This window comes from Amblyraja radiata, chromosome 8, assembly GCF_010909765.2.
Source record: "Amblyraja radiata isolate CabotCenter1 chromosome 8, sAmbRad1.1.pri, whole genome shotgun sequence".
Lineage (NCBI taxonomy): Eukaryota > Metazoa > Chordata > Chondrichthyes > Rajiformes > Rajidae > Amblyraja > Amblyraja radiata.
Genome location: NC_045963.1, coordinates 59352042 through 59376317, shown reverse-complemented (window position 1 = coordinate 59376317; position 24276 = coordinate 59352042). Strand labels below are relative to the sequence as shown.

The following is a 24276-nucleotide window of genomic DNA, read 5'->3' as shown; positions in this document are numbered from 1 at the left end:
CTTTCAAGTTCCTTTGTTGGATGACCTAATATATAAAAACATTCCAGGGAAACACTGGTAGATAGTGGCACATTCCTGGGAATCTCTGGCAAAGGGCAAGGTGTTCCCAGGAATCACTGTCATATGTTGTCAGATGTTGTCAAGTTCCTGGGAATGTCTGTCAGATGTCAGCCAGTTCTGTCAAATCAATGGCAGGTATCTTTCCTGATTTCCTAAGGGAAACTAGACTCAGTCTGATGAAGGGTCTCGACTCGAAACGTCACCTGTTCCTTTTCTCCAGAGATGCTGTCAGACCTGCTGAGTTACTGCAGCTTTTTGTGTCTATCTTCAATGTATGCATACCTCTAGTTCCCGTTTCCCCTGACTCTCCGTCTGAAGGAGGGGTTCGACCCGAAACGTCGCCTGTTCCTTTTCTCCAGATATGCTGCCCAACCTGCTGAGTTACTCTGGCATTTTGTGGTCTATCTTTCCATTGCTGGACATAATTGGGAGATAACAGCACAGTCCTGGGACAAACCCCAAACCGGCAGACACCAGCACACTTTTGGATAGCTTTGTCTGATAGTGACGCATTTCTGTAAGAGTGTCTGTCAGATACTAACATATTCTCAGGAACCAGTATCAAATATTGTCACATTCTGCCAAATTAGTTGCAGGTGTTATGAACACTACAAATTCTTGTACTGATTTCAAGCAATAAATCTGCACGTTGGAAATAAGGAGTAAAGTTCACGTTGAAATCATCTTTGGTTTCATTGACCAAAACTGCAACTGTCTTTTATTATTGACCATTCTTTCATCAAAATACTGCAAATAAAACAATTTTAAATGCACAAAAGATGCATTGAGTTGTTAGATGGATGTGGACAGGGTATGTTTTCATGATAAAACTAAGGACACCCATTTTGACAAAAGGTGTTTTTTTTAAATGTGAATGATCGAGAGGAGTTAGTGTTCAGGGGGACCTGGGTGTTCTCGTACCCAAATCGTTGAGAATTAAGATGCGGCTAGTTGACATTAAACAAATACAAATTCTGCTCCACTTTCATGCTTGACTGCCAGACCTCAACAGGTTAAACATCCACACTAACGGTCCAAAGTGCCCCAGAGGACAATGTAAGTTGGGGATGTAAGTCATGCTCTACTCTATGGCCTGGAACTGCTTAGCAATTTTTTTTTCAGAAAGACAGAGCAGGTTGCAATAAAATGGCTTTGAAATTCCAAATCTAACAGTGATGCGACTAAGTGAAACTTTGTACCTCTCTCTGATTTCCTCATGTATAGTCTAATGATATAGAGTCACAGAATCGTAGTGTTATAGAGCACAGAAGTAGACCCTTCGACTGAACTCATCCATGCCAATAGAGATAGCCATCTAAGCTGGTTCCAATTGTTCACATTTGACATCCCTCTGAACCTTTCCTATCCATGTATAGGTCCAAATGTCTTTTAAATATTGTTATTGTCACTGCCTCAACCATTTCCCCAAGCAGCTTGTTCCATTTACAAACCACTCTCTGTGTGACAAAAGTTGATTCTCAAGTTCCTATTAGATATTTCCTGTCTCACTTTAAACCAATGCCCTCCAGTTCTTGATTCCCCAACCTTGGGAAAAAGACTGTATTCACCCTATCTTTGCCCTTCATGTGTTCATCAGATTTGGGAGCAGAATTAGGCCATTCGGCGCTTCACTCATTCTCCTGCCTTCTCTCCATAACCCCTGGCACCCATACTAATCAAGAATCTAACAATCGCCACCTCAAAAACATCAACCGACTTGGCCTCCACAGTCTTCTGTGGCAATGAATTCCACAGATTCACTACCCTCTGACTAGAGAAATTTCTCCTTATCTCTTTCTAAAGGTACATTCTTTTATTCTGAGGCTATGATTCAATGAAGGTCAGGCATGTAGATGGATAGATACAGAAGTATCTAAAGAGCGTTGAGGTCATAGGGTCACAGGGCTGTAGAGCATATCTATGTACCCATGTATACCAATCCCATCTACCATCACTTGACCTTCTATGCCTTGGCAAATCGACTGTTTGTCTAGATACTTCTTAAATGTTGTGAGAAATATCTTGAAATAGTAGCATAGCCTGGGATTAAGGGTTGTGGTCCCATTGTGATCTTATAAGAACCTTTTCACATAAAAGGTGATAAGAATCATGTTTGTAAGAGGCAGGTTCTCTCACAATGCAGTCCACCCTCACACTACAGAGGTGCGGTATTCTAGAAAAAACATCAATATTACAATGCAGCTCAAAGATCCTACAGCTAGAGGATCTTTGGTGCAGCTGCTTCCGACGGCGGAAGGAGGCCTCCCCCTCCCTCCCTCCCTCCTCACCGCCTCGGCGTGCGGGAGGGCTTGTTTTGAAAGCGCCGTGGCAGAGTGGTACGCAGCGGCTGCTATCAGGGCGGGCGGGGTGCGGGAGGTGGAGGAGATGGAGACGCTGTCGCGGCCGCTGCTGCCGCTGTTCGGGGCCCGTCATTCACTCCGACCCTTCGTCACCACGCACCTTTTATCTTTGCTCCGCAATACAGCCACCGCCGACACGAAACGTCACGTTCCTCTTCTCCAGGGATGCTGCCTGGCCTGCTGAGTTACTTCAGTTTTTTGTGTCTATTGGTATAAACCAGTATCTGCAGTGCCATGCCGGGGAAAAATGACTCGGCGTTTAGGTTGCCTGGCGGCACTTTGGGTGGTCAATGGCACCCGGGCAACCGTTAATTTTGAGCCCTGTAGTGCATTCAATTAGGAAGGCAAATGGTTTGCAGTGTTTTATTGCAAAGGGATTGGAGCATAAGTGAAGGGATGTCTTACCTAATTTATATAAGGGAGTGATAGACTCCGAATCATCTAGCATAGAAATATGGTATTTCATTGTATTTCGGTACATGTACACAATAATATACCAATACCAATACTGTTCATGGTGACCATCAAAACTCATTTACCAGCACTTGGTCCATACCATGATGTGTTCCCACCAAAACCATATTCAACCAGAAGCCTTGGATGAACCAGGTTTGCAATCTTCTGAGGACTGCATCTCAGCATTCATCGGGCGATGCAGATTCATATAGGAAGTCCAGATACGACCTCAATGAGGCCATCAAAAAGGCTGAGACTTTTGCTCTAAATTGGCGGAAGAGATGGATATTCAGCAGCTGCGGCAGGGCTTGCATGCCATCACTCCCTACATCAAATAGCAGATCAAACAACAGCAAAGCATCACTCCCGCTTGAGCTCAATGCATGCTACGCACGCTTTGAAAGGGAGAGGAAGCCTTCTCGGACCCCATAGTTCTCGATGATATTGTAATCTCAGTCACTGGGGACAACGTCAGAAGATTCTTCATGAGGGTGAATCCTCGTAAAGCGTCTGGATCTGATACTGTTCTCAAAATCTGCGTTGACCAACTAACTGGCTGGAGTTTTTGCAGACTGAGATCTGAGGTACCCAACTGCTTTGAAAGGGCATCAATAATACCATCACCCAAGAAGAGTAGCGTAATATGCCTCAATGACTAACGATCTGTGGCACTAATATCCATAATGATGAATTGCTCTGAGAGATTTGCTTATGGCGCATATCAACACTTACCGTAGCAATTACTTGGGCCTACTACAAATCGCCTGCTGCCACCATAGATCAATAAAGAACACGATTTTGCTGGCTATCCACTCTGAACTGGACCACTTAGAAAATAAGAATACATATGTCAGACTGTTATAGTCATGGAGTGATATAGTGCGGAAACAGGCCCTTCGGCCCAACTTGCCCACACTGGCAAACATGTCCCAGCTACACTAGTCCCATCTACATGCGCTTGGTCCATATCCCTCCAAACCTGTCCTATCCATGTACCTATCTAACTGTCTTAAATGTTGGGATAGTCCCAGCCTCAACTACCTCACCTGGCAGCTTGTTCCAAACACCCAGCACCCTTTGTGTGAAAAAGTTTCCCCTCAGATTCCTATTAAATCTTTTCCCCTTCACCTTGAACCTATGTCTTTAAGAAGGAACTGCAGATGTTGGAAAATCGAAGGTACACAAAAATGCTGGAGAAACTCAGCGGGTGCAATAGCATCTATGGAGCAAAGGAAGAAGAAGTCTGAAGAAGGGTTTTGGCCCGAAACGTTGCCTATTTCCTTCGCTCCATAGATGCTGCTGCACCCGCTGAGTTTCTCCAGCATTTTTGTGCACCTTGAACCTATGACCCCTGGTCCTCGATTCCCATACTCTGGGCAAGAGACTCTGTGCATCTACCCGATCTATTCCTCTCACGATTTTTTTACACCTCTATAAATTCACCCCTCATCCTCCTGCACTCCAAGGACTGGAGACCCACCCAACTCAACCTCTCCCTGTTATTCATCAGCTACAGCTCGGCATTCAACACCATCATTCCTTCCAAACCAGCTACCAAATCATGGAACTGGGTCTCTGAGCATCCCTTTGCAAGTGGATCCTTGACTTCGTCATTGACAGATCTCAATCAGTATGAATTGGCAACAACGCTCCGTCCTCGATATCCATCAGCACAGGGGCACCTCAAGGCTGAGTGCTCAGTCCCCTGCTCTACTCTACTTTACACCCATGACTGTTTGACCGTTCACGGTTCCTACTCTATCTTTAAATTCAGTGATGACACTGCCGTTGTTGGGCAAATTATGGGTAATAATGAGTCAGAGTGTAGGAGGGAGATCGATTGTCTGATTGAATGGTGTCAAAATCATAACCTTGCTCTCAACGTCAGTAAGACCAAGGAAGTGATTGTTGACTTTAGAAGAGGAAGGCCAGAGATCCACAAACCTGTCTTCATCGATGGGTTGGTGCAGGAGAGAGTCAACTTGAAGTTCCTGGTTGAGCATTTCTCTGAAGATCTGTCCTGGGCCAGCACATTGATGCAATCATAAAGAAGGCTCATTAACGCTTCCTTAAAAGATTGAGGAGACTCTGTGCGTCAATGAATACTCTCTTGAACATCTACAGTGGAGAGCGAATTGACTGGTTGCATCAAGGCATAGTTCGGTAACTGAAATGCCCAGGAACAAAGGAGATTACAAAAAGTGGTGAACACTGACTGCCCAGTCCATCATGGGTGCTGTCCTCCCCAACATCGAAGAGATCTACAGGAGGTGCTGCCTCAAAAAGGCAGCTAGCATCATCAAGGATCCACACCTCCCTGGCCACTGTCTCATTTTACTCCTGCCATCGAGAAGAAGGTATGGGAGTCTGAAAATTGTGACTACCAGGTTCAGAAGTAGCTTCTCCCCAACAATTCTCAGGCTCTTGAACATTACAAACACCAACTAAACTATAAACTGTCTTGGTTGCATTGGGGACTTTGGGCTTTTTTTTGCACTAACATTGTTTTTTTTTAATTTATGGAACTTTTTTTGTTTGTTATGTTATCTACGAGTACTGTGTTTACAGACCTGCTTTGCTGTTGCAAGTAAGAATATCATTGTTCTGTTTTCGGTACATATGACAATGGAACACTCTTAACTCTTGAACCTTCTATACCTTGGATTCAAGTGCTGATCTTGATATTTCTTAAATGCCACGAGACACCCTGGCTCCACCACCCTCCTCTCGGGTAGTGCACTCCAGATTCCAACCAACCCCAGGGTGAAAACATTCTTCCTCGTACTGTATTCCCTTCCAACCTCTTATTCCCACCTTAAATATATGATCTGGTCACAGATACCTCTGCTATGTGGAAAGTTTACTGCTGTCTGCTGTATACTTTTAGACTTTACTTTAGCGATATTTGTGAGATATAGCATGGAAACAGGCTTTTCGACCCACCAAGTCCACGCCATCCAGTAGTCACACCATACACCAACACTATTGTGCAAACAGGAGAGCCTTACAGCATCATATACTCGGATTCAATCCTGACCTCTGATGCTATCTGTGTGGACAGACATCTCTACAGACATCTGCAGAACCACAAGTAGACGACCCTATGGAGAGGAGAGGACAGTCATACTCGTTTCGAGTGACTGCCGATGATGATGATGATCCATGTGGAGCTCGTCCATTCCTCTTGCGACCATGTGGGCTTTTTCTAAGTGCGTGTTTCCTTCCACTTGCAAATGATGTGTGGGTTGGGAGGTTAGTTGGCTGCTGTACATTGCCCCTTGCAAAACATAACTGCTAGAATCCGGGGGTATTGATGGGAATGTGGGGTGAATAAAATGGGATTAGTGTTGATGTGCGTATTGATTGGTGTGGACTGACATGCTTATTTCATGTGGTGTCTGCATCTATGATCCCTCAATGGTTCTTGCCTTTTAAAGGGCTTTGAGTATATAAGAAATCTTGACAAGACCAATGGAGATGTGATTTCAAAATTAACTGCCAAATTTGGCTTTACATTTTCTCTATGTCATCAAAACCTAAATATACTGCATATGGTGAACCAGGCTGTAACTGAGTCTGAAGAAAGGTCCCGATTCAGAACGTCACCCATCCTTTTTCTCCAAAGATGCTGCCTGATCCGCTGAGTTACTCCAGCATTTTGTGCATATCTTCTATAACTGATAATAGCTTGGGTAGGACACCTTGCCTCTGGCTCAGGATGTGAAATGTACTTTGAGGTTTGGATATCAAGACCAGGAAGGTTTGTACTTTTTTAGGTATTCATTCATAAGATATTGACATCACTGGAAAGACCAATTGGGCATCCCTGATTGCCTCTTTAATAGCTGGATTTTTTTTTTGTGGGGCAGTTAAGAGTCAGTTATATGTAGAATCGTTAAGGCCAGAAAATTTCTTTCTGTGGAGAATATTAGTGCACCCGTAGCATTTTCAATCGCCATTACTGGTGGCGAGAGGTTGATTGAAGTCATAGGACCACCATTGAACCACAATTTGAACATTTATTCCTTGGCCATCAGTCTAGGGCTCTGGATTACTGGGTATCACAAGTACCATTCTTCAAGAGCTGTGGAAGATTTGAGGCAGAGAGAGTTGGTGATGTCCACAACCAATGTTGGGCGTGAACGAAACCACAGATTTTATGAAGAGTGTGGGGATTAACTTGAATTGTGTTTAGCCATTTAATTTGTACTTTAAAAAAAATTACAGCAAGTTATTTATGTTGAATTATCAAGGTGAACATATTTATCCAAAGCCAAACCTCTTTTCTTTTATCCCCCAACTGCCCTCAGGCAGAAATGTCTGAAGTTGGAGTGCAATTATCTTTTGGCAACACATAAGAGCTTATTAGCACAGACCTTGTCAGCTAGACAGCTAGTAGATTGCAGCAAATTGTCCTAAACGTTGGCCTCCCATTGCAATGCTGAGTGCTAAATTACTGCAGTGTTTCACGGAGATAAACAGGTTGAATTTACTTTTATACAACGAACCCTCAGGTGTACAAAGTTTCAAAACATTGCCAATTCTTCTCGACTGATTGGGTTGCTTGGATTTTCTTCGGGTGTTTTCTCAAAGAGGACAGTGCTTTTTAAAAATAGAAACTTGGTGCTATTGTGTTGCAGTAAGTCGGGACTACAGGGCTTTTTCTGGAAGAAGTGACAGCGGGTTGTTGCTTTTTCCTGAAACTGCTTCTGAAGTTAAGGCTCAGTTGCTTGTTCTAGCCCATCCGTGGAAGAATCTACAATTTGCACCTTGGTCTCATCAGCCTGAAAAGTAGGAGCAAGTACCCCTCTGTCACGAGGGACTGCCTGAGGAGAAGATACAATCCCTTGGAATAAATACCAATAATTTGCCCACCTCTGAAGTTAAACTAATTGATCTGCAATCACTCGGTTAATCACTTCCTATTTAAGCAACACCGCAGCTTTAGTAACTTTTCATTCCTGCAGCACAACTCACATTTGCAGCCAAACTTGTAGTGAGAAGTGCAGGAGCTTTGCAAGGGATGTAGTCAGGGGTTTCAAGGGGCAGATCGCTGGAGGTTCAATGCATTAAAGATGAACACACCTTTAGGAGGCTGCAGCGCAGACAATAACATGCAGACACGGTTATTGTGGTAAAGTATTTACAAATACTTGGTCCCACAACCCCCTCCACGCCCATCCCTTTGCCCTGCCTTTCAGTCAATTGTTTGCCCCAATGTTTCCTCAGCATCACTATTTCCTGATAAATCTCCAACACATCTTGGTGTTTTGCTATTTAAAAAAAATGCTTTGTAAGGGCAAGTTGTTGTTGATTTCTCAGCCTTGCAGTCAAAGAACTTGAATGAGTTCCTGTTTTCCACCAAATGACTGGGTTCTTTTACTCCATTCTACATCGACATGCTTGTGATTATCTCTGACGCTCTGTGATTTTTCCATTCCCAACCCCACATCTTGTTATTGAAAATAGGGCAATCAGCGAGTCAGGAGGAAAGCATAGAGGGAGAAACAGTTTTTCAGGTCAATTACCTGATCTCTGAACCTTTTGTGAACATCCAGTTGATCTGTAGGCTCCTCAACATCTGGGGAGAGGCCTGTGGCTGAAACATTGTTCTGTCAGACCCTTCCCCAGGTGCTGCCTGCACAACTCTGCTGAAGCCATCCTCTGGAAGAAAACATCTCCTCTAAATCTTATAACTGTGCCCGACCGTTTTAGATGCCTGCTCAGAAGAAAAGCTTTCCACTATCCAACTTATTTATACTTTTCATAAGTTATCATATATGTCAGTCAGGTTCCCCCTCAGCTTCCAATACCCTAAGGGAAAGAAACCCAACCTATGCAGTCTCTTATGACTGAAATGTTCCTTCCTGGGCAATATCTTGAAAAATCTTCTCTGCACCCTTTCCAGTGCAATCACATCCTTCTTAAAGTGGCGGCCAGAACAGTGTATTCATTCAGCTATTGAGCACCTTGGAACATCCCGAGTTGGTGAAAAGTACTATGTAAATGCAAACCTTTGGTCCTTCACTATTACAGATGTGGAACATAACTCTTCAGTACAACTTCCCACTGACATAACCCTCACAACAAAGGAAACACAAAGATATCAGGATGATTTCACAAAGGATCGCAGTCCAGAAACATTGACTGTTGCTCTTTCCACAGATGCCGCCTGATAGAAAAATAGAAAATAGGTGCAGGAGTAGGTCATTCGGACTTTCGAGCCAGCACCGGCATTCAATATGATTATGGTTGATCATAATCAGTACCCCGTTCCTGCTTTCTCCTCATATCCCTTGATTCTGTTAGCTATATCTATCTCTTGAATACATAGAGTGAATTGGCCTCCACTGCCTTCTGTGGCAGAGAATTCCACAGATTCACAACTCTCTGGGTGAAAAAGTTCTTCCTCATCTCTGTCCTAAATGGCTTACTAAATGGTTCTGGACTCCCCCAACATCAGAAACATTTTTCCATCATCTAGCCTGTCCAATCTCTTAAGAATTTTATATGTTTCTATAAGATCCTCTCTCATCCTTCTAAATTCCAGTGAATATAAGCCCAGTAGATCCATTCTTTCATCATATGCCAGTCCTGCCATCCCGGGAATTAACCGTAAAGATAAAGGGATAACGTCACCTGAATTTTCCAGCATTGTCTGTTTTTGTTTCATCAGAAGTATGTACCTCCAGCACGTGGGGAAGGGACAGACAGACCTATGTTTCAGCCACAGGCCACTCCCCAAATGTTGGGGAGCCTACAGTTCAACTGGATTCACAAAAGGTTCAGAGATAGGGTCGTTGATCTGAAAAAACTATGTTCTCCCTCTATGCTTTCCTCCTGACTCGCTGATTGCCCTATTTTCAATAACAACTTGTGGGGTTGAGAATGGAAAAAACACAGAGCGTCAGATATGATCACAAGGCTGTCGGTGAAGAATGGAGTAAAAGAACCCAGTCATTCGGTGGAAAACAGGAACTAATTCAAGTTCTTTGGCTGTGCAAGACTGAGAAAACAACAACTTGCCCTTACAAAGCTTTTCTTTTAAGAATAGCAAAACACCCCAAGATGTATTGGAGATTTATCAGGAAATAGTGATGCTGTGGAAACATTGGGGCAAACAAATGACTGAACAGCAGGGCAAAGGGATTGGTGTGCGTGGAGGGGTTTGTGGGACCAAGTATTAGCAAATACTTTACCACAATAACTGTGTCCGCTTTTATTGTCTGCACTGCAACCTCCTAATGGTGTGTTCACCTTTAATGTAGTTAGGATAACCATTAGTGATCTGCCCCTTTCACCCCTGACTACATGCCTTGCAAAGTGCCTGCACTGCACACTGCAAGTTCCGCTGGAAATGCGAGCAGTGCCGCGGGACTAGAGAGCTACCAATGCTGCACTGCTGTTTAAGTAGGAAGGAAGGGTTGTAACTGAGTGATTGCAAGCCAATTCATTTAACATCAGTGGTGAGCAAATTATTCTTATCTTTTCCAAAAGACAGTATCTTCACCTGAGGCAGTCCCTTGGGGCATAGGTGTACTTGCTCCCACACTTATGGTTGATGAGATAAATATGGGTATTGCAGATTCTTCCACAGATGGAGCAAGACATTTCCAATGAAACAAGAGAACAGGTATTCAGTTAAGTGATTTGCCATGGGGCAAAATAACCAGAGTGGCATTTCAAAGTAGATACAAAATGCTGGAGTAAATCCGTGGGACAAGCAGCATCGCTGGAGAGAAGGAATGGGTGACGTTTCAGACTGAGAGTCAGGGGAGAGGGAGACTAGACATATGGAAGGGTACAAAGAGAATGTAAGATGTGAAAAGGACTGATCAAAGCAGATGCTGATCAGAGAAACTGCACGGCATGATGGAGCAGCAGTAGAGTTGCTACCTTACTGCGCTTGCAGAGCCGGAGACATGGGTTTGATACCAACTACGGGTGCTGTCGGTACGGAGTTTGTACATTCTCCCCATGGTCACGTTGGTTTTCTCCGATATCTTCGGTTTCCTCCCACACTTCAAAGATCTACAGGTTTGTAGGATAATTGGCTTGGTGTACAGTATGTGTAAGTTATCCATAGTGTGTGTAGGGTAGTGTTAATGTGCGGGGATCGCTGGTCGGCGCGGACCAGGTGGGCCGATGGGCCTGTTTCTGTACTGTATCTCTAAACTAAACTAAACTAAAAATGTACAATGAATAGCTCATTGCTGGCTGAGGAGAAAGTGACAGCAAGGCATACAAATAGTAAAACCTTAAGCAGGTTCTATATGTGCTTTCAGTACATGGGGACTTCATTTCAAAACGTTCAGATCAATCAGGGAAGCCAGCATGGACTTGTTGGGAGAATATGGTGCCCAACCGATTTGGCTGAATTTCCTGATGTAGTAGAGTGGCGTAGTAGATGGAGCCACTACCTCACAGAGCTGGAGAGACTCAGCTTCAATCCTGACCTTGTGTACAAACTGACCTTGTGTGGTTGGAATCACAAACTCACTGCCTGAGGAGATGGTGGAGGCAAAGACACTCACAACACTTAAGAAATATTTAGATGAACATCTGAATCCTCAAGGATTAGAAGGCTATTCACCAAGTGCTGATAAATCGCTATCTGCTAGTCAGCATAAACATAGGAGGCAGAAGTGCATGTGTCTGTGCTGTATGTCTCTGACTTTCAGTTTCCAAATGCAGTGACTATTCGTTTTTTATTTATTTATATGTTTGTGGTATGCCAGGATTTATTGTCTATCCTTAGTTACCCTGGAGTGAGGAGGCAGTTAAGAGTCAACCACACTGGTATTAGACAGCGGCTTGTGAAAGTTGACTTGGAATAGGTTATTTACTGGCAAAGAAATGCCCGGCAAGTGAGAGGCCATGACAGCTGAGATATCGAGAGTTCAGTTGCAGTTTAGTTGATTGTCACATGTACCGAGGGACAGTGAAAAGCTGTTGTTGCGTGCTAACCAGTCAGCAGAAAGGCAATACCTGATTACAATCGATCCATTTACAGTGTATAGATACTTGATAAGGGAATAACGTTTAGTGCAAGGTAAAGCCAGCAAAGTCTGATCAAGGATAGTCCGAGGGCCATCAAAGAGGTAGACAGTAGTTCAGCATTGCTCTCTGGTTGTGGTAGGATGATTCAAGGTCTGATAATAGACAGTAGACAATGGACAATAGGTGAAGGAGTAGGCCATTCGGCCCTTTGAGCCAGCACCGCCATTCAATATGATCATGGCTGCTATACTCAACTCCTCTTGTTATGAAGGCCAACATGCCATTCGCTTTCTTCATTGCCTGCTGTACCTGCATGCTTGGTGACTGATGAACAAGGACCACCAGATCCTGTTGTACTTCTCCTTTTCCCAACTTGACACCATTTAGATAATAATCTGCCTTCCTGCTTTTGCCACCAAAGTGGATAACCGCATGTTTATCCACATTAAACTGCATCTGCCATGCATCTGCCCACTCACCCAACCTGTCCAATTCACCCTGCATCCTCATAGCATCCTCTTCACAGTTCACACTGCCACCCAGCTTTGTGTCATCTGTAAATTTGCTAATGTTTCTTTTAATTCCTTCATCTAGATTATTAATGCATATTGGAAATAGCTGTGGTCCCAGCACCGAGCCTTGCGGTACCCCACTAGTCATTGCCTGCCATTCTGAAAGGGACCTGTTAATCCCTAGTCTTTGTTTCTTGTCTGCCAACCAATTTTCTATCCATGTCAGCACCCTATCCCCAATACCATGTGCTCTAATTTTGCCCACTAATCTCCTATGTGGGACCTTATCAAATGTTTTCTGAAAGTCCAGGTACACTACATCCACTGGCTCTCCCTTGTGCATTTTCCTGGTTACATCCTCAAAAAATTCCAGAGGATTAATCAAGCATGATTTCCCCTTCGTAAATCCATGCTGACGGACTGATCCTGTTACTGCTATCCAAATGTGTCGCTATTTCATCTTTTATAATTGACTCCAGCATCTTCCCCACCACCGATGTCAGGCTAACTGGTCTATAATTCCCTGTTTTCTCTCCCGCCTTTCTTAAAAAGTGGGATAACATTAGCCATCCTCCAATCCACAGGAACTGATCCTGAATCTATAGAACATTGGAAAATGATCACCAATGCGTCCACGATTTCCAGAGCCACCTCCTTAAGTGCCCTGGGATGCAGACCATCAGACCCTGGGGATTTATCAGTTTTCAGTCCCTTCAGTCTACCCAACACCATTTCCTACCTAATGTGCATTTCCTTCAGTTCATAAGTGCATGAGGGAGATTGTTTGTGTCCTCCTTAGTGAAGACGGATCCAAAGTACGGATACAAAGTACCAAAGTACAAAGTATCTGAATCTTCCTGGTAGTGTGAAGGGCAACATAGGTAGGAGTCGAGAACTGTGGATAACAAGAGATATTGATGCTCTGATCAGTAAAAAGAAGTGGCCTGTGTCACGTACATTTAGCTGGGATCATAAGAATATCTGGAAGAATATAAGTGTTGCTGGAGTATACTTCAGAAGGAACTCAGGAGAGTACTTTGTGTCTATCTTTATGTAAAATGGAACCACACAGTGCACCTGAAACTTTGTGATGGGTCCATGGAGGGGGAGGTAGGTGGGGTTGTTGGCATCAAGGGGTTGGTGGGGGGTGGAAAGCTGTCACCAGGCTTTTGACTTAATTTCAAGAAAAGCAAATGCAGGGACATGCTTGGGGTGCATCACCTTCTGTTAACTAATGTCAATGAACAAAGAAAGCAGCAGGTGAGAGATAAATATAAAGTAAAAACACAGCAGATCAGGCAACATCTGTGAAACGTCTGCAGGGTATTGCTTTTGAAAGAAAAATACAGCCTCCAATCCATGCAGTGAGTAGTGGAATTTTATTTCCATTCAAAGGAGCACAACAACAGAGCAAAGTTCCTTTGGTCACGATACAAGAATATTTATTTTTCCGGATGTAACAAATGACTGACAGGTGGTCCTACAGAGTTGGAGCGTTAATGTTTTTGGGCTGATGTTTCTTACAGTAAATTCCCCTAGACTCTTTGCACTGTACATTCATTGACAGGATATGAGTATCACTGACATATGGTGGAGTGACTTGCCTGAAGTTCTAAGCACCAGACTGGAGAACTTGAATTTGACCCAAGCCTCCCAGAGACCCAAATGTAAATGTTGGCTTGAGTCTGGCCTCAAGAGTCCAGAGTGTTTAATCATCATATGCACCTGGTGCAGAACAATGAAATTCTTATTTGCTTCAACTTTACAGGCACATTGACAACAACAACAACACGCAACAAATAAATTTATAATAAGTAATAATAAATTATTAGCATGAGTATTTAACCATAGCATGAAAGCGCAAACCAGACCATTATAAGTTCATAACTTCTAGGAGCAGAATTAAGCCATTTGGCCCATCGAATCTACTTCGCCATTCAATCTTGGCTGATCTATCTTTCCATTTCAACCCCATTCTCCTGCCTTTTCCCCATAACCCCCTTATTAATAAAGAATCTATCAATCTCCACCTTAAAAACATCAATTGACTTGGTCTCCACATCCTTCGGTGACAATGAATTTCACAGTGTCGCCACCCTCTGACTAAATAAATTCCTCCTCATCTCCTTTCTAAAGGTACGTCCTGAAAATGAGCTTCTCATCCCAGGATGTTGTCCTTGACTCTACTACCACAAGTGGAAACATCCTCTCTACATTCACTCTAAACTGGCTTTTCACTATTTGGTAAGTTTCAATGAGAACCTCCAGCAAGTACAGGCAAAGTGCCGTCAAACACGCATCATATGTTAACCCAATCACTCCTGGGATCATTCTCGTAAACCTTCTCTGGACCCCGTCCAGCACCAGCACATACTTCCTCAGATATGGGGCTACAAACTGCTCACTATACTCCAAATGCAATCTGACCAGTGAATTATACAGACTCAGTATTACAAAGATCATATTACTATCTCTTCAGGGGTCAGAACTTGTTGGGATGACTTGCCTGGTGCAGAAGCAACTTCAGGATTGGTTTGATCCAAGTCAGTGTCGGGTGCCAGGATTGGATGCACACTTGGTCAGGGAAGGGATGAGGGTCTTGACCAGGAATCGGTTTTAAATTTGAATTGGAGCTTATGGCAAGGTGTGCCAACAGACAAGGGAGTAGACAGGGACCCTTCCTTGGGCACTGATGCACTTTGACTCAATTGCAATTGGCAAGGGAGAGAACAGGGAGCATTTCCCAGGATCAATGAGCACTTTCCCACATAACAATGTTAAGTGGATCTCATTGCTGCAGGTGGCTTCCTCTCAAAGAAGATGGTGAGGTGGGTAAAGGGCATTCACTGGGCATGGATACCAAGTAAGGGTCTATCTCCTGGCACAATGTTCAGTAAATATCTCCAAATCAGACACTGTAAAATATACAATGGTTCAGATCAGGGTTTAATTTTACACCCAAACAGTCTGTGCATGGGTGCAGGTTCCTTCCCTGAAGGAAGTCGGTGGACCAGATGGATTTTACAGCAAATCCCTTCGATTCTCAGCCAGTATTACTGAAAGGAGCCGCTTATTCCGAATTCTTTTCACTGTTTGAATTTAAATTCCCAGCTGCTGTGATGGGATTCCAACTTATGTCTCTGGATCAATAGTCTGGGGCTGTGGAAATTAGTCTGGGAACTTAACCATTTCACTGCCACAACTCTGTGGCGATGCAGCTCCCAGCTTATATCGTGTGAGCTGAATGATCTCAGGACAAGTCCAATAGGGCAATCTGTATTTGGTGCAGCATTTCTTTACTTTCATTTTATTTGCTTTAAAAAAAAGTAACCCCATGGATCTTGGTTGATAGTTTTGCATTCGTTCTATGCATTCTTAGAGGGCAGTTCCAGATCTGATGTATAGAAAATACCATTTAAAAATGGGACCGCGACCGATTACATTTATTTTATCTTATCTTCTTTAGCATGTTGCGATGGGCATGTCAATAAGTTTCTCATAAAAAATTGATGCATTTAATGGTGACTCCCTCTCTGACTCCTTACACTTCCGTTTTCTCCCTTTCACCCTCCTTCTCTTCTCCTTTTGCTTTTAAACCTGCTTCTTTAATTTTAATTGCACTCCCTCCCTGACTTCTCCGCTCTCCCATTTCTCATTCTGCCTTTTGCACTCTCTCTCGTATCCTTATTTCTTCTGCTGACATTCTCTCTCTCTCTCTCTCACCTTCCTGCTCTCACTGGCTCTCCCTCCCTCTCTTCCCATCCCTCCATTCGCCTCCCTCCCCTTTTATCTTTACCTCCCTCCCTCTCTTTACCTCCTTCTTTCTTAACCTCCCTCTCTTTACACCCCTCCTCCCTCTCTGTCCCCCTCTCTTTCCCTCCCTCTCCCACTGCCGCTCTCTCTCGCTCACACGGCGCCTTCTCCCTGGAGCATGTTGGCAATGGCTGAACTTTGCCCCGTATCTGCTGAGTTCAGTTGAATGCAGTGACGTCTCGAGTTGTTTGAGCTGCACAACAGGAAACGCTCTCACGGCCTCCCCCAAAGATTTGGCCTCCCCTCTTCCTGCTTCGCAAGGGGAAAAAAACACACACACACACACACCTCTGACTGCAGGCAGCCAGCTGAGCCGTACTCACTTTCATGTCCGCACTCTGCACTCAGCCAGTGTGGCTGCCCGCCTCCTGAATGACGGCCCCAATTCCGCAAGGCAGCCAATGATCCGGCAGGTGGTGCTTCCCGAGACGCTGATGTAAGAAACCTAATCATCTGCTGTGAAGAAGTGACAGAGGGGGAATACAGTTTTATGTTGCAATGGCTTTAGTTGACGGAGCATGTGCATGCACAGGCGTCTTTGAGAGAACCAGGATAAAAGGTGCCTAATGACCCTAGGGAGAGTCCACCAGTTACACTATGTGTGGAGGACAGAGTGTCAGGTGGGCCAACAGCTTGCATTTTCTGTGTGTCTCTAGACCTGATCCGTTTATTATTTAATTGTGATAGAGGGCCCTGTGTTTTATTTTAATTTTAAGATGGTTAATATATTTTTTCCTCCTCTCTTTCCCTTTGCCGGCGCTTGAAGGGAAACCTTTGGCGTTTAAAAAATAAATAAATGCATGATTGAATAGGACGTGTCAGTGCGCCGATCTCAACCCTCAAACCATGCGGCTGTCTGTTTGATCGGCTGACTTTCCACAGCACCACACCCCCCCCCCCCCACCACCACCCCGCCGTAGCCACCACATACATTCTTCCTGCTCTTGGGGGCAGGTACTTCCAAAAGCGCATTGGTGGAGTGCAGTTAACCAGAGGTTACAAAAGAGCTGCTGCAGATACCTATAATTAGAGACAGTGGTAGCAAGCTCATTGACAAGTTCACAGCTGAAGGCTGGCTCTCGATTTTCTCTCTCTCTCTCTCCCCTCCCCCCCTCCCTCTCCCACTATGTCCGATGGAAACTTGGCTGTTTTATTTTCTTCTTCTTGCTGTCAGTCTAGGTTCTGGTGTCTGTAGAATTTAACCTTGTGCGGGATTTGCTTCCTGTAGGTTGCGGGAGGGGTGGAGGGAGTACTGTAAGGAGCCAGATGGTTATGACGGTTTAACTTGGCATCAGGGAAAGCATTGCATTTCTCCAGCGCTGCCAGTTCTTTCTTTTTACACATCTCAAGACCCTCATATTATTGCTGGCACCGAGGAGAGCCCCTCAGTTGAGTGTCTCCATGGTATTAAATGATGTCTGTACATGCCAGAGTATGGAAGGGAATATCTCGCCCCCATCCAGTTTCCTTTCTCCTATGTGTGCCCTGTTCCAGCCCCCAGGTATTTTCAAAGGTGCTGACTCATACTGAGGTCAACTCTACAGAGGGATCCCGATGAAAGCTGACGTTAGACTGGATAGGAAATGACAGGGGTCACATAGAACAGTAGAACATGGAATAGTACAGCACAGGTACAGGCCTTTCAGCCCACCATGTCTGTGCCAAACATGATGCCAAATTAAACTAATCTTGTCCTCCTGCACATGATCCATATCCTCCATATCCATGTGTCTATCTAAAAGCCTCTTCTAAAAAATCTTATATAACACTATTATATCTGCTTCCACCATCACCTCCAGCAGTGTATTACAGGCCATCATCTCTCTCTGTATTAAAACATCTTGTTCCCCATATCTCCTTTAAACTTTCCCTCTCTGACTTTAAAGCTATGCCCTTCTTGTTTGGCATTAATATCTGGGCTACTTAAATGTCTGCATGTGTGCATGACACAGAGTCAAGCAGCATGGAGACATTACCTTTGGCCCACCAGTTCCGTGTCAACTATGCCAACCCATTAGTTGCTACACTGATTCCATTTTTTATTCTCTCCACAATCCTATCAACAGATTCTGCCACCTATCTCCATCCGACAATGGGCATTTAACTGACTAACCCACAATGCATACAGATATGGACATGTATTATAATTATAAATTACCATTGTTGCTATTCTTCAAAAATACTTTGCAAACACTTGAGATAGGGAAGAATGAATTAGAAATCCAGGTCTTATATAGTTATATATATATATATATATATATATGAATGCTCTTGCATGTATGGATGTATACACAAGTGAATAACGTGCTAGTTAAGTGTCAAATTGTTAAATTAATAATCAGTTCCACAAGTGCGTTCATCAGGTGAAATTTGACGCTGGGTATTGCAGGGAGATATTGGGGCAAAATAACCAGAAGGCATGTAAAGGAGCTCGGTTTTAAGGAGCCTTTAAGACGGTGGGAGTGGGAAAGGTTTAGGAAAGGACCTCCAAAGAGTGGGACCAGTTGGCTTGACTGCCAGTGGTGGCGGGATTAACTTTGGGTAGAGCCCAGAATCCAATAACCACAAGGCTGCCGGTAGTTACAGAAAAAAGGCTGTGGGGCAATTTGGATGGTAATAATACCTTGTATATATGTTGTGGGATAAACTAAGGCGATGCCAATGAAGTGCAAGGCTAGTTTAGGGGCAGGCCATTTTAAACTGAGGTGTTTAGGAAGATCTTCTCCTAGAGAATGGTGAACCTCTGGAATACCCCAGAGGGGTGTTGAGTGTGGATCATTGGGGGTACTTGAAAAGGATGTTGCATGGGTCAAGGAATTAATGGCCATGGGACAGGCACTGAAAAAGCGATGAGGCCTAGCGCAGATCAGCCATAATGATTTGAATGGCAGGGCAAGCTCGAGGGACGGAGCGGCCTACTCCTGGTCCTATTTATTTGTGTTCTTATGCAGTGTTGTAGGAACATAAGCAGCTGGTTCACACACAGCAAGATCCCAAACACAACTATGTGTTAATGACCTGACACTAAGGTATTTGGTGAGGTACAGTGAGGAATAAATATTTTCTTTGCTATCCGAAACAGTGACATAAAACCTTTCTTTGTGGAGGAACTCAGCAGTATCTGTGGTGGGAAATGGACTGATGATTTTTTGTGTCCGGACCCTACTTCATTCTGATCCATTGAGTTCCTCCAGCAGTCATTTTTTGCCCCTTCATATTCCAAAATCTATAGTTCTACATCAACATCTGCAGAGAGTGGTGAATCTGTGGAATTCTCTGCCACAGAAGGTAGTTGAGGCCAGTTCATTGGCTATATTTAAGAGGGAGTTAGATGTGGCCCTTGTGGCTAAAGGTATCAGGGGGTATGGAGAGAAGGCAGGCACGGGATACTGAGTTGGATGATCAGCCATGATCATGTTGAATGGCGGTGCAGGCTCGAAGGGCCGAATGGCCTACTCCTGCACCTATTTTCTATGTTTCTATGTTCTTTTTATCTCATTTTTTTGCCTTGGCTTGTAGATTCAGAAGGTTTACACTGAGGATAGACACAAAATGCTGGAATAACTTTGTGGGCCAGGCAGCATCTCTGGATAAAAGAAATAGATGATGTTTCTGCTCGAGACTTCTTTGAGACATTGAGGAGTGGTACTGGAGCCCTGGTATCCAAGAGGCAGCACAGGATTGAAAGCATATGATCTGGGATGCGCAGCAACAGAAATGTGGATGAACTCAAACTGATGCAGGTTAACAAAAAAATATGTTGAATGTGGGTGCTTGGTCAGGAGAGCATTCAAATAAAAATCAGAGAATGCTGGAAGTACTCAGTGGGTCAGGCAGCATTTCTGGAGAGGCGATAAGAGTTGGCCTTCAGTTCAATGACCTTTGATCAGAACCTGGCAAGGGTTTGTGTGAAACAGGTCGTGAGAGGTAGGAAAAGTGGGGAGGGCAGCGGAGAGTGAAAGGGAGGATCTGTGGAGGGCAGGAAAAACTGAACGAGAAAAGATTGATGTTAAGTTGTGACAAGAGGTGATGCAGGTCCAAAGTAATGAAGATACTGTAGCTCTCTGAGGTAAACAGATGTATGGTTGAGGATTTCAGGGGCAGCTGAGCTAGGCAGGGTGGGACTAGAGCGGTAGACTACACGAGGAGAAAGGCGAGGGTGAAGTGAGTGGCGGAATACTGTACAATACTCCAGGTCAGGCCTTGTCAAGGTCCTGTGTAATTGCAGTGATCTCTTTATTTCTGTGCTCTGTTCACAATAAGAGCCATTATGCCATTTACTATCCCCAATCTGTGCAGCCCTGCACACACCAGGTCCCTTTGACCATCAATGCTAAATTGCTCAGCACAAAAATACCAAGCATTTTTTATTTGTATGCATTCTGGGCGAGTCCCATTTGCCTGCATTTGACCCATATCTCCCCAAACTCTTTCCTTCCATATATTTGTCAATATGTCTCGTAAAAGTCATAATTGTATCCACTTCTATAGCTTCCTGTGGCCACACATTCTTAGCTTGTCTATATCTCTCTGAAGCCTCTTTGCATCCTACTGTCTGTTTGTAATCCTGCCCCATCAGCGTACTTAAAAATATGACATTTGGTCCCCTCAGGAAAATTGATTGTGAAGTGCTAGAATCCAAGTACTGTTCCCTGCACCACCTAAGAGGGTCCTGTTCATTCCCACATTTACCATTCTGCTCTCACCAATTCTCAGTCCATGTCAGTACATTACCCCTGACTCCATGTTTTCTAACCTTGATGACCATTGTCTTGTGTGGGACCTTATTGAAAACCTTCTGAAAATCCCAAATCACTACATCTATTAGTTCTACCTTATCTATTTTAATAGTCACATTCTTAAACAACTCCAATAGATTAGTCGAAAATGATTTCCCTTTGAACATTCCATGCTGACTGCTCAATTCTATTATTGTTTTCTTGCAGTTTTACCATTACATCGTTAATTTATAGATTTAAGCATTTTTCTTGTCATTGATATTCAATAACAGGTCAGTAGTTTTCTCTGTCTCCGTCTCCTTTCTGAAGTGGTCGGGTGAAACGTTCTAAGAATTGTATAAAATGTAAGAAGAAGGGTCTCGACCCAAAACGTCACCTATTCCTTTTCTCCAGAGATGCTGTTTGACCCGCTGAGTTGCTCCAGATTTGTGTGTCTACCTTTGATTTTAACCTACATCTGCAGTTTCTTCCTACTCATGAAATCTTCTCTCATTCTTCTAATCTCTGACAAGAATGCCAGTGAGAGTAGGAACAGAAAGAGTGTATGTGAGGGGAGGAAAAGGAAGATAGGACAGGTGAATGCGTAGTTGAGGAGTTGATGTAGGGGACAGGCAGGGCCGGATTAAGACCCATAAGCACTTAAAAGATTTTGGTGCCCCCATATATATGTAATTCAAAATATAAACAATAATAAACCATAAAATTATTTTTTATTTTTCAAAATGAAACAAAACTAACAGTAAGATGGAAAATAATGTTTATTTTTGTATACTTCCAATCATATAAACCACTTCGAATATTATTTTAGCAAGTTTAAAGTGATTTATTTTGTGCCGTAAACCATTTACCATTTCTGTGGTGCCCCCCTTCCCTTGATGTGCTTATTTTGCTCAATGGTTAATCCAGCCCTGGACAGGGATTTTGAGTTTTGGACCATTCGTATCTCTTCTTGGGCAGAGATGAATTGTGCAAGAGGGGCATGTTGCATTTGACTTGGAGGAGAGAACCAGTATCTTAGCGGGAAGGTTTGCTACTGCTAATCAGGAGGACCTAAACTAAATAGGATCCAGTGCAGCAGTGAGGCAGCATGGAGACTGGGCGTTGCTACGGATGTCAATGACAGCAAGTTCAGTAAAGGCCAGAGCATGGCAGGGAGTGGAGAAAGACGGTTAGATAAAATTACATTTAATTCAATAATAGAGGTTTGACAGGCAAGACGGAGAACTCGGAAGGTGGATAGTTATGTTCGTCTGGGATGTTATAGCCATTACTGAAACCTGACTAAGGGAGGGAGAGGACTGACGGGTTAATGTCCCGGGGCACATACGGTACAGGTGAGACAGAGATGGGATAAAAGAGAAGGGGGACTTACTTTATTGATTAAGGAGAACGTCACGGCAGTGGTCCTAAATGACATTACAGTAAACCGTTGCAATAATGGATGTCCACATATCGGATTTCGGTTATACATATCAACATTTCCATTCGTGAAGGTGGCGTCGGTACCGGACCCGTGTCTGCCACACCGCGTCTGGAGCTGTGGGCTCCCCGGCCTGTGAATTCCTACTTGTTTAACTCCCCACCCCTCAGCCTCAATAGCGCGTCTCTTCTCTCTCGGCCTCTGGTTAAATTCCCCTCCACTTACTCGGTTATAGTGGACAATCGGCAATAACACACCATCCCCCTCCCCCTCCCCCTCCCCCCCCGGGTGGTCCGTTGTTCGTTGTTACGAGGGTTTCCTTACTGAAGGAACATCGAATGAGGGAATGATCACCTTGTCGGGATTGTGCAATGGGCCCCAAATGGTAATTGGGAATTAGCGGAGCAAATATACTGGGAGATTGCAGACAGCTGCAAGATTATTAGCGTTATCATAATAGGGGCTATTAACCAAAATAGACTGGGACTGTCATAAGAATACGTGTCACACGTTGATGGGTTGGTAAAGAAGAATTTTGCTGTACGAAAGATGACATTAAGCTGGAAAGAGTACAGAGAAGATTTTTACGAGGATGATGCCAGGACTCAAAAACCTGAGCTATAGAGAGAGTTTGGGTAGCAAACCTTGGAGCACAGGATGCTGAGGGGAGATCTTAAGGAGGTATAAAGTTATGAGGGGAATAGATAGGTGAATGCACAGTCTTTTACTCAAATTAGGGAAATCAAGAACCAGCGGACAGATGTTTAAGGTGGGAGGGGAATGTTTAATAGAAACTTGAGGGGCAACCTTATCAGTTGGAGGGTGGTGGGTATATGGAACGATCTGCCAGAGGAGGTCATTGAGGCATTTAAAAGACACGTATAGATACATGGATTGGAAAGAGGGATATTGGTCTAGCACTGGCAAATGGCTTGGATGGGGTGTCTTGGTTGGTATGGACGAGTTAGGTTGAAGGGCCTGTTTCCATGCTGTCTAACTCTATGTCTCTAGTGCCAAGGGCTTAGACACTGTTTACATGGATTACAGGAAGGCCTTTGATAAAGTTTTGAATTATAAGCTGCTCTAGAACATTAGATCGCATGGGATCCAGGGAGAATTAATTAACTGGATACTGACTTGGCTTCATAGAAAGAAGAAGAGTATGGTGGTGGAAAGTTGTTTTTCAGATTGGAGGCCTGTGACTGGTGGTGTGCCTCAGAGATCATTGCTGAGCCCATTGCTGCTTGTCATCTATATTGGATGAAAATGTACAAGGCATGATAAATAAATTTGCAGTTGATGCTAAAATAGGTGGTGTATGATAGTAAAGATGATCATCACGGATTACGGCAGGATCTTGCTCAGCTGGGCAAGTAGGCCAAGGAATGGCAAGTGGAGTTTAATTCAGATGCATGAGGTGTTGTATTTTGAGGAGTCAAAGCAGGGCAGGACTTTCACAGTGAAGGGTAGGGCCTGCGGACTGTTGTAGAACAGAGCGATCTCGGGATACAGGTACACAGTTCCCTGATATGAAGAGTCCCAACAGTGCTGGAGTTCGGAGAGGATCAAATTATAGCGCAGAGCAGGATAGGCTAGGTATACGGAATGAGCTGCCAGTTGAAGTAGTCGAAGCCAGTATGATAACAATATTTAAAAGACATTTGGACTGGCATAATAATCGGAACGTTTTAGAGAGATATGGACCAGGTGAGATATGGATCAGGCGGAGGCAAATAGGACTAGGTTGGATGGGGTCATAATTTCTGAGTTGTGCCACAGGGCCTGTTTCAATTCTGTATGACTCTATGACTCCATGACCAAGCAGAGCAGTTAATAGAAACATCAAACCCAGGCGTTCCACTCCAGTGCAGTACAGTTCCATCCTACTTAATGCAAACAAAATGCTTCTTCGGTGA

The 24276-nt window shown here is 43.9% G+C and overlaps 1 protein-coding gene across 6 annotated transcripts in view; it reads left to right on the top strand.

The window, feature by feature from the left end:
* hivep2 (HIVEP zinc finger 2) overlaps nt 1-24276 on the top strand; it is a 241941-nt gene that overhangs the window by 7933 nt on the left and 209732 nt on the right. For 3 of the 6 annotated variants that reach the window (XM_033026033.1, XM_033026032.1, XM_033026036.1), the window contains exon 1: nt 16443-16821. The exons of 1 other annotated variant lie outside the window; for it this stretch is intronic. The gene's annotated coding sequence lies outside the window, so the exon portion shown is untranslated. Of the gene's footprint in view, nt 1-16442; nt 16822-24276 lie in introns of those variants that run through there. 2 more of the 6 variants (XM_033026035.1, XM_033026037.1) reach the window with 1 other exon arrangement.